Genomic DNA, 13,495 nt, shown 5'->3' on the forward strand with positions numbered 1-13,495 from the left:
GAACAAGAGAGATAATGAATTATCATATGCATAGTATATGCCAACCCAACACTTGGTTAAATTTACAGGCATATTTGTTTACAAGAGGCATAAATATAACTCGCTAGAAGTGCAACACAACCACAATAAGAATGGTCAAAAAGCATTGTGTTCTTAAACACAATACTTTGTGTAACACCTCCAGAGCTGCAACGTCAGCGAGCAAGAATAAATCCACTGTTCTTGTTGTTGCTTCTGTCGCGTAGCCGTGAAAACATTTAATTGCCAATGTGAGCACAAACGGCACATAAATATTGCACCTGCAAATAACCACAGCAAATAAATTACCGATTTAAAATAAGAACCAAAATAATGCAGACATAAATGGCGTGTGAGTGCCAACAAAACTCACATGTCGTGCGTGCAATGAACTTCACAACGCCCTTTTTATTTGGTTTTTATTGGCAAATGCATTTGCAGTGATTGCCGCAATTTCAACAAATAAATAAAAAAAAACAGCATGCAAAAGCAAGACTGACAGCAGCAGCAGAAGTAACAGCAGCACCTCCGAAAAGGCGTCAACTGTTGACTCACTGCAGCTTGTTGTGACTGCTACTAATACGAAAGTATGTATTTACATATGTGAACGTGTCAATTGTGGTGCTGTTATCTGCACTCACGCCTCTATTCTATATGTACTACCATTTGAGTTGAATATGACATTTGCACGCACATGAATTGTATGTGTTTACACAACAACGTGACTTTTTATTTAACGGCCACTAAACAGCGAGCAGAAAAAATAGCGCATAAAAAATTTTAGAGAAAGAATCCCCTTTGAGCAAATTGAGCCGACAGCACTCGTTCGTTCAATGTATATACGTAGTCGTATTTACATTCGTTTTTAGGCTCAAATCACTTTATTTAACATGCAAAGCATACATACATCAAAAATTATAAACTAATTTCATTTATGCTGAGCCCTAATAAATTGAAATATAAAGTGGGGAAAATAGGAAAAAAAAGAAGTGTATGTCACATGAAGTGTACAACGGCGTTAATAATGCTGAGAAAGCACATGTTGCTGACTTCAAACAGAAGAAGTGACAGATAAGTACTTATGTATGTATATACGTATAGCAGGAAGTACCTAAATAATGCAAACTTATGCAGTCATCTACTTACATTTACATACATACATACATATGTGCCATATATACGAGGTTTGTACAAAAAGTATCGAGAATTTTGAATTATCGCGGGCTACGTTTTTTCCAATCCTCAAAACAGTTGTTAAAGTCAATTTCCGGAATTCAATTCAGTAAATTCTCCGGAACGGTCGTTTGAGTTTGCTGAATAGCTAAAAGACACACGGGGCTAAATCAGTCGAATGCGGTGTTTGCGGCACGATATTAATTGAAAAAACCAACAGTTGTCGGCCCATAATTCGGGCCACTTTTTTTACTCTTACAACCAGTTGCTATAGAGTATTATAGTTTTGTTCACCTAACGGTTGTACGTATCACCTAAAACTAATCGAGATAGGTATAGAGTTATAGAGGTATTTATAAATGATCAGGGTGACGAGAAAAGTTGACGGTCTGTCTGTCCGTCCGTCCGTGCAAGCTGTAACTTGAGTAAAAATTGAGATATCTTGCTGAAACTTGGTATGCACTTGGTAGTCTTAGTACAAAAAAAGTTCGAGTTCGTAGATGGGCCAATAATTAAGCATTTAATTAAGATATAAAACTCATATTTGGCACAAGGGATCGCAGTAGAAAGGAGCACCTGTGGGAAAAAAAATTTTGAAAAGTGGACGTGTCCCCGGCCTCTAATAAGTTTAATCTGCATATCTCATAAACCGTTTAAGCTATAACAACCAAATTCAGCGCAAATACCACAAAAACTCCTACCTATAGTGTGAAACTGGATGAAATTGGAGGATAACCCCGTTCACTCTCCAGGGATATTACTCCTCTGACAATGGTATGTCTATATGTCAAAAATAGGTTGAATCGGCTCAATATTTCCCTTAGTCCCCATATATCTAATATAAAGATAATCGAACCCGCCCTCTAATATATTTTATATTTAATGCGCATATCTACTAAACCAAAAAACAACAACCAAATTCGCCCAGCACGAATATTATAAGTACTACTACCGATATTTTGAAAATGAATAATATAAAAACCCCGCTCACTCTCCATATAACGGTACTGTTAAAAACTACTAAAAGCGCGATAAATCGATAACTAAATGCGCCAGAAACCTAAAAATTTGCCGTAGGGATGGTATGACAGGAAGTATAGCTTTATAGGGACCGGGGTAAAAATTGAACCATAGGCGTGGCACCGCCCACTTTGTGATGAAATCCCATATCTCGGGACCCGACTGACCGATTTTGAACATGGCATTATTTTCATATTCCTATGTCACGCTGTGAAAATGAGCGAAATCAGACAATAACCTCGCCTATTTCCTATTCTTTTACTTTCCAGTACACAAATCAAGAAGCAATTAATATAATGGAATAAAACTTTGCACGAATATTGCCTTTAATGTATGCCACTTTATGACAAAAAATTCTTCAAATCCAACCAAAACTGTTCAAGAACCTAGGAACCGAAAATGTGGACCCCAGTACCTATAGTTTACTTTTCATCGAAAATATCGGCCAATATGTGAGGTATGCAATAGTAATTCAGACAGAATGCTTTTCCTGCTGTAGTAATTCCGTGTATCCAAAATGGGTGGAACCGGGTCAATACTTTCACTTTACACTTAATATATAGATTTTCGAACTTCCTTGTGGCTTTATACTGGATATATCGGCCAATATTTGTATAATTTTGTATACTGACTACGTACAATAATCATCTAATTGGTTGGATTGCCAGCTCATCAACCGACTATGTCTGCTTTCAATTTTTAAATCTCAATAAGAGAATAAGAGATGTGAATAACTCAGAATAATTATAAATTAAGTACCGGTTTTAAGGTATTTCCCGTTTAAAAATTGTGCTTTGCTGAAAATTTCCATTGCAAGTTGAAAGCTTAATATGTAGTAATAAAAAAATATAAAACATAAATAAAAATGTACAATTGTGATAATTGTTACAAAGCTATAAAAATAGCATCAAAACAAATTATAGTGACAGTAAATAATTTTGGAAATTATTGGGTAATTCTTAATGTTGCCATAAAATCCAAGGGTGCTACGTGGTAACGGTTTGGTGGGGAGTCTCCCGTAAAAGCGTTACACCTCTTCACTTTTGTGGGAAAAAAGGTTAAAAATGGGGTGAAAGTGTACGAGTAAACTGCTTTAGAAGGCGTTTAGTTCACCAATACTCTCTTCTGAGCATTGGACCTTCCAGCAAGATTCTGTTCCATCACACAAGGCAAAACAACACAACAAGGCAAAAACCACCCAGAAGCCATATTCCGAGTTTCATATTTTTTTCATATTCATTTCAGAAATCCATTGAGTCTCAAAAAATATTTCGTCGCCAACATGTACCAATAGAAACTGTGCGTGGTACTATTGATGAATGACTTGTGCGTAAGCAAAAGGTGATGATTTCGAATTGTATATCTTATAACCATTATTTTAGAATCGTCGCTACTTGATATTTATCGGCGAAGTTAGCGAGTTTACACTCTTACGGCGAAGCAATTGAAGCTTTCGCAAATAAAGGGAGGCTCAGCAAACTTGTTATTCGACGAATTTCGTATTGAGAAAGTACTTTCGCAGGGAAAATACATGGTATAACCGTTACCAAGATTGGTAAGATGTCACAATCTTGTTTTACATAAACTAATTATTAAACTAAATTAGGGAAATCGATTCAAATATCTGCATAAGCAAATTCACGCTTGGTATTAGATGAAGTAAGCTTCAGTTGGTGAAAAAAAATGAATTTGCAAAACTTTACCCGAAAGGCATACTCTATAATCTAGTGCTAGAAACTCTAAGAAACTTTTCTCATAATATTTATCCTAAACCTTAAATAAAAAACTTAAACTTTCATTGATAAGTAAGTTTATAGTTTTGATGCTCTCTTTAGTAATAAATAATGCTCAATTCCCATTTCATCTACTTAACAAGAAAAACCGTTAACTTCGGCTGCACCGAAGCTAATATACCCTTCACAGGTGCATTTCTTTTAGTAACTATGTGTTCAGTTTGTTTGGAAGCTATATGCCATAGTAACCCGATCTGAACAATTTTTTCGGAGATTACATTGTTGCCTTAGAAAATAATCTATACCAAATTTCGTGAAGATACATAGTCAAAAGTGAAAGTTGTCCATACAAGAACTTGATTCCGATCGTTCAGTTTGTATGGTAGCTATATGCTATAGCTAACCGATCTGAACAACTTCTTCGGAGATTACATTGTTTCCTTAAAAAATTGCATATACCAAATTTCGTGAATATATCTTGTCAAATGTGAAAGTTGTCCATACAAGAACTTGATTCCGATCGTTCAGTTTGTATGGCAGCTATATGCTTTAGTGGTCCGATATCGGCCGTTCCGACAAATGAGTAGCTTCTTGAAGAGAAAATGATGTTTGCAAAATTTCAAACCGATATCTTAAAAACTGAAGGACTAGTTCGTATATATACAGACAGACGGACGGACAGACGGACAGACAGACAGACGGACATGGCTAAATCGACTCAGCTCAACAATACCTAAAACCGATTCCTCCCTTTTCTGTATGTCATCACTCAATTTTATTGCCTGTATAATTGGCAACAGTCATAATTTGCAAAGCTGTAAATTATTCGTCTGCTTATAACAAACTTGTTTACATACATGCATGTATGTATATTGCACATGTATGCATAATTGAGTGAATTTCTTAAAATGCATTGTGCATTTAAAATACACTGAAATGCATACTTCTTAATTGCAGTCGAATAGTTAATCAAGGTCATGTGCTCACATTAATGGTTTAATTGATTTCTGAGATTGCCAGGAGTTGATTTGCAATTATTGTTATCCATTTAGTTAACACCTACTTTTAATTAAATACTAAAACATTTTCTAAGCAAGCTTCGAATTGTTAACTGTCAAGACAACCATAAATAATAAGAAAATTAGTTGCTTCATTACTACAATCGCCGTTAATAGAAATAGAAAAGCATTTAAATAAATGCAAATTTTATAATAACTGAGTTTTATTAGAGCTGAGATAACTGACACTCATACAACAAAGCGTAGTTTCTTTACCCATTAATTTAACACTAATTAAGGGTTTCATAATTGTTTCAACACCCAGCTCCTGCAATCGTAATTTTATTTATCGCAGTCATGCAATACATTACATAATACAAGTAGTACGAGCACAATTGTAATGTGGAGAAGATAAATAAGTTAATCTTTCCTTTTTGTGAAATTATCATATATGCCATTTTTTACGAAAACGAGTTTTTGATGCAAGGTTATTCTAAAGTTAGTCATTCATGATCTACTATAGTATAATATTATAATGATATTCCTTGTAGTATGCCCCAAGTTTCTCCAGTTTCTTACAGTGACAGCAAAAGCGATGAAATTGAAGATGAGAGCTGAGCCGGAGGGTGTGGTTATAAAATTTGTGCAGCTTCTTCAATTCCCAAATAAGTGTAACCCAACCCGTGCCTAAAATTGATTTGTGGTAGAGATTACCATCTGCGTTGGTACGAAGAGCTTGACAAGCTGGCCAACAGTGGTACTGCTCGTAAATTCTAGGAAAAGTTGTGGCGACTAACAAAAGGTTTCAAGACCGGAGCATACTCTTGTAGAACCTTCAGAGGTGACAAACTTTCAATACTCTCAGGATGAGGAAACTTAGTGACGGATGCACAGAGCATACTGAAATTATGGAGGGTACTCTTCTCCAACCTGCTGAATGGACTTAACACCAGGACATGGTGAATTCGATTTCCCAAACGAAGACGATGAAGCGGATGTTTCATTGCCCAACGATGAAGACGTTCATCTGAAGGACAATAAAGCGGCGGGTGCCGATGGATTGCAGTCCGAGGTTTTCAAATACGGCGGCGAAGAAATGATAAGAAGCATTCATCAGCTTCTTTGTAGAATATGGTCGGACGAAAGTATGACCGACGATTGGAATTTATATGTGCTCTACCCAATCCAAAAAAGGGAGACCCCCGCAAAAAGTTTTCATTACAAGGACTTAATACTGATCGGATAATTAATAAGGCAGCTATGTATATAAGATAGTGTTGAAACATTAACATATTCTGGAGAGAAAAAGGCATATGCAAAATTTCGGATCGACAGCTGAAAACTGAAAGACTCAACCGCGTATATACATACGAGTATATAGCAGAGGGACGTGGTCATAAATAAGCTTAGCTCGTCACTTTGATCATTTATACATAAGTATATAGTACTTTATAGGATCTTCGATATGTCCTTCGGGGTGTTACTAACCTCGTGACAAACTTAAGGTGTTATATACCTTCTTTGTCGAAGAAAAAAAGGAAAGTTTGGATTTTTTTTAGGTATGTAGCAATTATTTTATTACACGAATGTTTTTATTTTTTGATAGTACACTTTTTTAACAATGTTTGTGCGAAATTTCGTGGAAAAATATCAAATAGTTTTTAAGGGGTGGCTGTTTCCCATGGAGGCCTTTTTTCGGCAGAGCCTTGCGGTTACAATTCCCCAGGTCGAACAAGTCAACTGTAACCATAAAAGTAAACAAATTTTATTAGTTTAGTGTAATTCCTTGTGCTTGAACGATCGTTTTTATGATTTTTTTTGTGCACACGGGAACGTTTTATTCAAAAAATGAACTTTTTGGTCATAGAAATTTCACTAAAAAATTCTTTTCGGCGAAAAAAAAGTTTGTGCGTAAAAAGTCGATCGTTGAAGCACAGAAAAATTTCATTACGAACATTTTAAAAAACACCATTTCGAGATATTCGCATGTGACGCTGGCCGCTCGAGTTTGGGGCCGCGACGAGGCGCACGGTTAGAAGTGCTGTAACTTTTTTTCTACTGCTCGAATCTCTATGAAAATTTGAGAAAATGTTCTCAAGGAGTTGTTCTTTAAGATAAAGCGATAAAAAATTTTCGATTTTTTGAAATTAAAAAAGGTACATAACGTCTTAATACTACTTAATACTTAATGTTCAGGATATAACAAATTATGAGACCAAGCTTTTAGTACATTTTTCGGGTACTTTTTACACAGCATACACTGTAATGTTAAGCAAATAAGTGAAAGCATTGCATGCAGCCCACGATAATATAAATTATATACAAATTTGCATTTATTTAAAAAGTAGGCGTTAAAAAGTAGTACACACTAGCCAGTAGAGTAATTTATTAATTATTGTAATTTATACGCCATAAAACATTGTCGTTAAGATTATTTTATCACATTATACTAAATAGTTTGTATCCACGCTTACTCACAAAGCTTTTGTGTGGTGTGCTGAAAGATGAGTATTTGACTATATGTGTACACACTTGTATACGAGTACATGTATAATGTGCTATGTACACACAATATAACAGATATTTATATGCAAATTAAATTGCAATATTTATGCAGGCATGATAATTCTGCACGCTTTAAGCGGTTAATCCCACGAGTTATGGTTTATAGTTATAATTTAGACGGCTGTCAAATGAGAAGCAGGAAAAAAATTCTATCGTAATGATGACTATATTAATTAATACAAGTTGTATGTATAGTTCTTACTTTGAACTGCATGAAGCAAGATACTTTGTCGGCAGCATGTGTTAAGCGTTGAACACGAACGTTTAATTGAATTAGACAGCTAAAGATAAAGAAAATTATAAGCTTAATGTGGTCACGGCACGTGCATTTCTTTTAGAAGTAGTTTATATTTAGCATATATATGTATATACATATGTACATATGTATATAATATTTACAACATTTCATAACGCGATGTGATTGTCATTACAACTTAGCCTTTTAGTTTGCATTTTTAATACAAATTGCATTATTTCCTTATAATTAATTATATAGTAAGTTGTGACACTAATATTACGGTACAACTGACAGTAGCAAAGTTGTAAGTTAAGTAAATTAATTTTATATGTGACAGAAGCAAAGTTTGTGCAAATAATTGTCTTTAAGTAATAATGAAACATCTTTATAGACAAAAAATATTAAAAATATTGTTAACAAGTAAGGAAGGGCTAAGTTCGGGGGTCACCGAACATTTTATACTCTCGCATGATAAAGTGATAATCGAGATTTCATTATCCGTCATTTACATATTTTTCAAATACCGTATTTGTGTAGAGTTTATTCCGCTATCATCATTGGTTCCTAATGTACATATGTATATACATAGTATGTATTATATAGAGAAGGCATCAGATGGAATTCAAAATAGCGTTATATTGGAAGAAGGCGTGGTTGTGAACCGATTTCACGCATATTTCGTACATGTCATCAGGGTGTGAAGAAAATATTATATACCGAATTTCATTGAAATCGGTCTAGTAGTTCCCGAGATATGGTTTTTGGTCCATAAACGCCCATTTTCAATTTAAAAAAAAAAAAGCCTGGGTGCAGCTTCCTTCTGCCATTTCTTCCGTAAAACTTAGTGTTTCTGACGTTTTTTGTTAGTCCGTTAACGCACTTTTAGTGATTTTCAACATAACCTTTGTATGGGAGGTGGGCGTGGTTATTATCCGATTTCTTCCATTTTTGAACTGTATATGAAAATGCCTGAAGAAAACGACTCTGTAGAGTTTGGTTGACATAGCTATAGTAGTTTCCGAGATATGTATAAAAAACTTAGTAGGGGGCGGGACCACGCCCACTTTTCCAAAAAAATTACGTCCAAATATGCCACTCCCTAATGCGCTCCTTTGTGCCAAATTTCACTTTAATATCTTTATGTATGGCTTAGTTATACCACTTTATAGGTTTTCGGTTTTCGCCATTTTGTGGGCCGATTTTGCCCATCTTCGAACTTAACCTTCTTATGGAGCCAAGAAATACATACGTGTACCAAGTTTCATCATGATATCTCAATTTTTACTCAAGTTACAGTTTGCACGGACAGACGGACGGACAGACGGACGGACGGACAGACATATGTACATCCGGATTTCAACTCTACTCGTCACCCTGATCACTTTGGTATATATAACCCTATATCTGACTCTTTTAGTTTTAGGACTTAAGCTTAGTACGCAGCTCTCAAGAAACGTAAAAACTTCATATAAAAAAACGCTTAAGAAACGGTCAAGATACTTTCCTGCGACAAACTTACTTGTGCTAGTACGCAGCTCCCAAGAAATCTAGTACCAATTTTTGATACTTTTTTTCAGTAAAATGTGAATATGGCAAACCTTGTTTTGCGAAGAAACATCAAATCTACAATTGTTTCTTGAAGGAAATTCGAAGTAATCGTCAAATTCATCCTAAATTAGTTGAAATCATTATTATGAAGTATATTCCATTTTGAAATGTTGTATAAAACCTACCAATCATCAACAACATTTCTTAAATCTCAATGAAAATATTTATGTTACCATATATGTACATACACACATACATATTACGCACAAAGTTTGTTTTCTTTGTTTATTCTCTCTTGCTCCTCTAATGTAGATCATTCACAATGCGTAACCAGCTGCCAAAATTACTTGAGAAATAATGTATTTTTTTTTTTGAGCAATTACTTGAGAGCTGCGTACCAACCTTTACAAACAACCGTTATGTGAACAAAACTATAATACTCTCCTTAGCAACTTTGTTGCGGGAGTATAAAAATATTAAAAATACTGTTAAAACCATTTCTTTATACACCACAAGCGCTCAAGATAATGATAGTCAAGATTAATGTCTTGCAAAGAGACGCAAACTGTCTTCAATTCGCAAAAAAATTACATGTAAAAGCAACAACAAAGTTATCAAGTTTAATTCATGCAAAAGAGTATGCGGATGCCTCACTAAAATGATATAGCGGCTTGTTTCAGTGCTACCAAGACTTAAAATCATCCTAAATTCCGCTTATTACATTTAATTTTTTTCTTGATATATTATTTTTTTTTCTTAATATTATTTATACACAAAATAACATTAAATTAATGTATAAAGTATTTTTGTATGTCAGTACAAACACACCCTAACCCATTTTACGTTACTTCCTCACCCACAACCATCATGATGCAACTACCACTACAAATCATGCGATTGCAGAAAAACACGCCTTTCTTTAACCTAACAACAATTTTCATTTCTTTCAATAAATAACGCTTTGAGTTTTCCTTTTCATTAATATTACCTCATTACACGCTAGACTAAGAGAGCGAAAGTAAATACCAACGAACTGCCAAAACAAGAAAACTCGCTTTTCGGCTGACTAAAAATGCCGGTTACAGTGGGATGTGTTTGTCAATATTTTAAATTTAGAATATAATTTAAGTGTGCTATGTTACAAAGCACACGAACTGTCAAACTTTTCTAGTAATAGTACATAAAGCCATTAAGGGGCTATATAAAGTTAGAATTTTCAAAAAATCGATTTTTTTCTCATTTTATTTTCTTAATGTACATACATACATATATTTAAGAACACACACAGATCATTTAATTTCGTACCGGTGAATATTTTTCACGTTACACGCAAATTTGAAATGGCGTTTTAGAGTGTATGTAAGTACAAGGCCAAACTTTAAACATAATTTTTTCTCAAAATGATGTTTTCCAAGTCGGTGACTAACATTACTCAAAAACGTCTAAGCCGTTTCGTCTCAAATATAACATGAGCTTCTTAAATATATTATTTAGTAATTAATAGAAGATTTTTTCTCACCTATAAACATTTTTTTTATAAACAATTTATGGCCAAAATTTTGGTCAAAAATCGATTTTTTTGAGAAACCGCCATTTTGTCAAAAAATTTTATTTTGCTTATTTCTTCGATTAATTACTAGATTTAACATTACTTAATATAGTGGTCACCGCAAAACGCCTTTTTTGAGAGAACTTCCGGTGATCAGCTGTAGTTCCTTTCCAAATAAATATTTTTAGTTTTACTAAGACTTAAAACACAATTAAAAAGTGCCATAATATGTGTACAGATTTTTGCATCAAGAAATTTAAAAGTTTTCTCAGAAAAAATTATTGCAAAATTTGCTTATTCCAGCCTTCTAACCATATATAACTCCTTAAGAAAGGGCGTCATGGATCCATGTTTATCTCAGTCAAAGTACTCTTCAAACGTAAAAAAAAATCTTTTAATTGGAAATGTGTGACGAATACAACCGGCTTCAAGTCGCTCCTGAAGGGCTCTGAGAGTTCTTTTTCATGCAAAATATATATGTATATAAGTATAAGGAAATAATTTAAAACCATCGTTTTCTGAAAAATATGACAACAGGTTTTTACGGTCACTCTAAGAAATCATATTTTTCTGTGCTACCAAATTTAATAGCAGTGAACCTAAAAACTGTGTTGTCAGCAGTATGAAAACATTAGCCATTATTGTGCCAGAACTACGCTAAACAATCTTGTAGAGCGGTTTTTTGTACTCTCGCAACAAAGTATAGTTTTGTTCACATAACGGTTGTTTGTAAGTCCTAAAACTAAAAGAGTCAGATATAGGGTTATATATACCAAAGTGATCAGGGTGTCGAGTAGAGTTGAAATCCGGATGTCTGTCTGTCCGTCCGTCCGTCCGTCCGTGCAAGCTGTAACTTGAGTAAAAATTGAGATATCATGATGAAACTTGGTACACGTATTCCTTGGCTCCATAAGAAGGTTAAGTTCGAAGATGGGAAAAATCGGCACACTGCCACGCCCACAAAATGGCGGAAACCGAAAACCTATAAAGTGTCATAACTAAGCCATAAATAAAGATATTAAAGTGAAATTTGGCACAAAGGATCGCATTAGAGAGGGGCATATTTGGACGTAATTTCTTTTCTACTAAGTTTTTTGCACGTATCTCGGAAACTAATATAGCCATGTCAACCAAACTCTATAGAGTCGTTTTCTTCAGGCATTTCCTTATACAGTTCAAAAATGGAAGAAATCGGATAATAACCACGCCCACCTCCCATACAAAGGTTATGTTGAAAATCACTAAAAGTGCGTTAACCGACTAACAAAAAACGTCAGAAACACTAAATTTTACGGAAGAAATGGCAGAAGGAAGTTGCACCCAGGCTTTTTTTAAAAAATGAAAATGGGCGTGGCGTCGCCCACTTATGGACCAAAAACCATATCTCAATAACTACTTTACCGATTTCAATGAAATTGGGTATATAATATTTTCGTAACACCCTGATGATATGTACGAAATATGGGTGAATTAGGTTCACAACCACGCCTTCTTCCAATATAACGCTATTTTGAATTCCATCTGATGCCTTCTCTGTATAATACATACATACATATATACATTAGGAAATGAAAATACAATTCAATACTCAAAGTACACAAATTGATCTAATCTAATTAATTTTACAGCAAAATAAAAAAATATATAAATGACAGATAATGTAATCTCGATTATCACTTTATCATGCGAGAGTATAAAATGTTCGGTGACACCCGAACTTAACCCTTCCTTACTTTTTGATTATTGAAATTGGTGATGCAAAATACATCCTAAACGTTTTTTATGCATATAATCCCTTTTTCTCTCTCTCTCTCTCTCTCTCTGTCAGAACTTATAAGTTCTACAAGTGAATTCTGGTCAATCTGTCAAATGCTCAACTGCTGCCTTGATAGTAAAAGCTAATATAAATACATACATATGTATTTCTGCGAGAAAATTAGTAGAAAACTTTTTGTTACAAGTTCTTATACCAATTATAATATCGCTATAGTATTCCAATGAAGAATTTGTTTAAAGATTGAACTGTTGAATGTTGTTTATGTTTCCTTCCAGGTATTATTAAGTTAATTAACTACCTTATTAACTACTTAATTAACTACCAGGTTCTAAAATAATCTTGACCAAACCCTTTACTCAACAATTAAATTCATTGCACATCACTATTCAAACGTTTTCAGTCCAATGAATTGCTGTCTTTTAAATCTCAAACACAAAAATTATGTGTTTATGCTAATAAGGCCACACGCAGAGCGAAACGTGCCATAACTGATAAATTACCGCTTGAATTACGGGCTAATAAAATGTCGTTCAGTTAATTTCATACGTGATTGACATTTGAAAATAAATGTTTAATTTATAATCCCAAAATAATGACAAAAAATGTCAATAGAACCTCAAAATTTAATTTCATGATTGATCAATATTTTTGAAAAATGATTATAATGTTTTTAAGAAGTGCTTATGTATAATTCCCATCTTTTGTTGAAACTCAATTATTATGTAAGCATTTTTCATGTAATTTTCACAGTTAATATTTATTTTACAGCAACAATTCTTGTGCAACACCACAGTGCAGCACACGAAAAACTCGCCATTTCCTTACCACCAACATTTTACCACAATTTATTTATTTTTCCTACTTCTATACAAGAGT

At 34.0% G+C, this 13,495-nt stretch overlaps 1 protein-coding gene across 2 annotated transcripts in view; it reads right to left on the reverse strand.

Annotated features, from left to right (window-relative positions):
* LOC120777668 (ATP-binding cassette sub-family G member 1) overlaps positions 1-13,495 on the reverse strand; it is a 34,041-nt gene that overhangs the window by 11,041 nt on the left and 9,505 nt on the right. The window lies entirely within an intron of this gene.

Source organism: Bactrocera tryoni, chromosome 5, assembly GCF_016617805.1.
Source record: "Bactrocera tryoni isolate S06 chromosome 5, CSIRO_BtryS06_freeze2, whole genome shotgun sequence".
Classification (NCBI taxonomy): Eukaryota; Metazoa; Arthropoda; class Insecta; order Diptera; family Tephritidae; genus Bactrocera; species Bactrocera tryoni.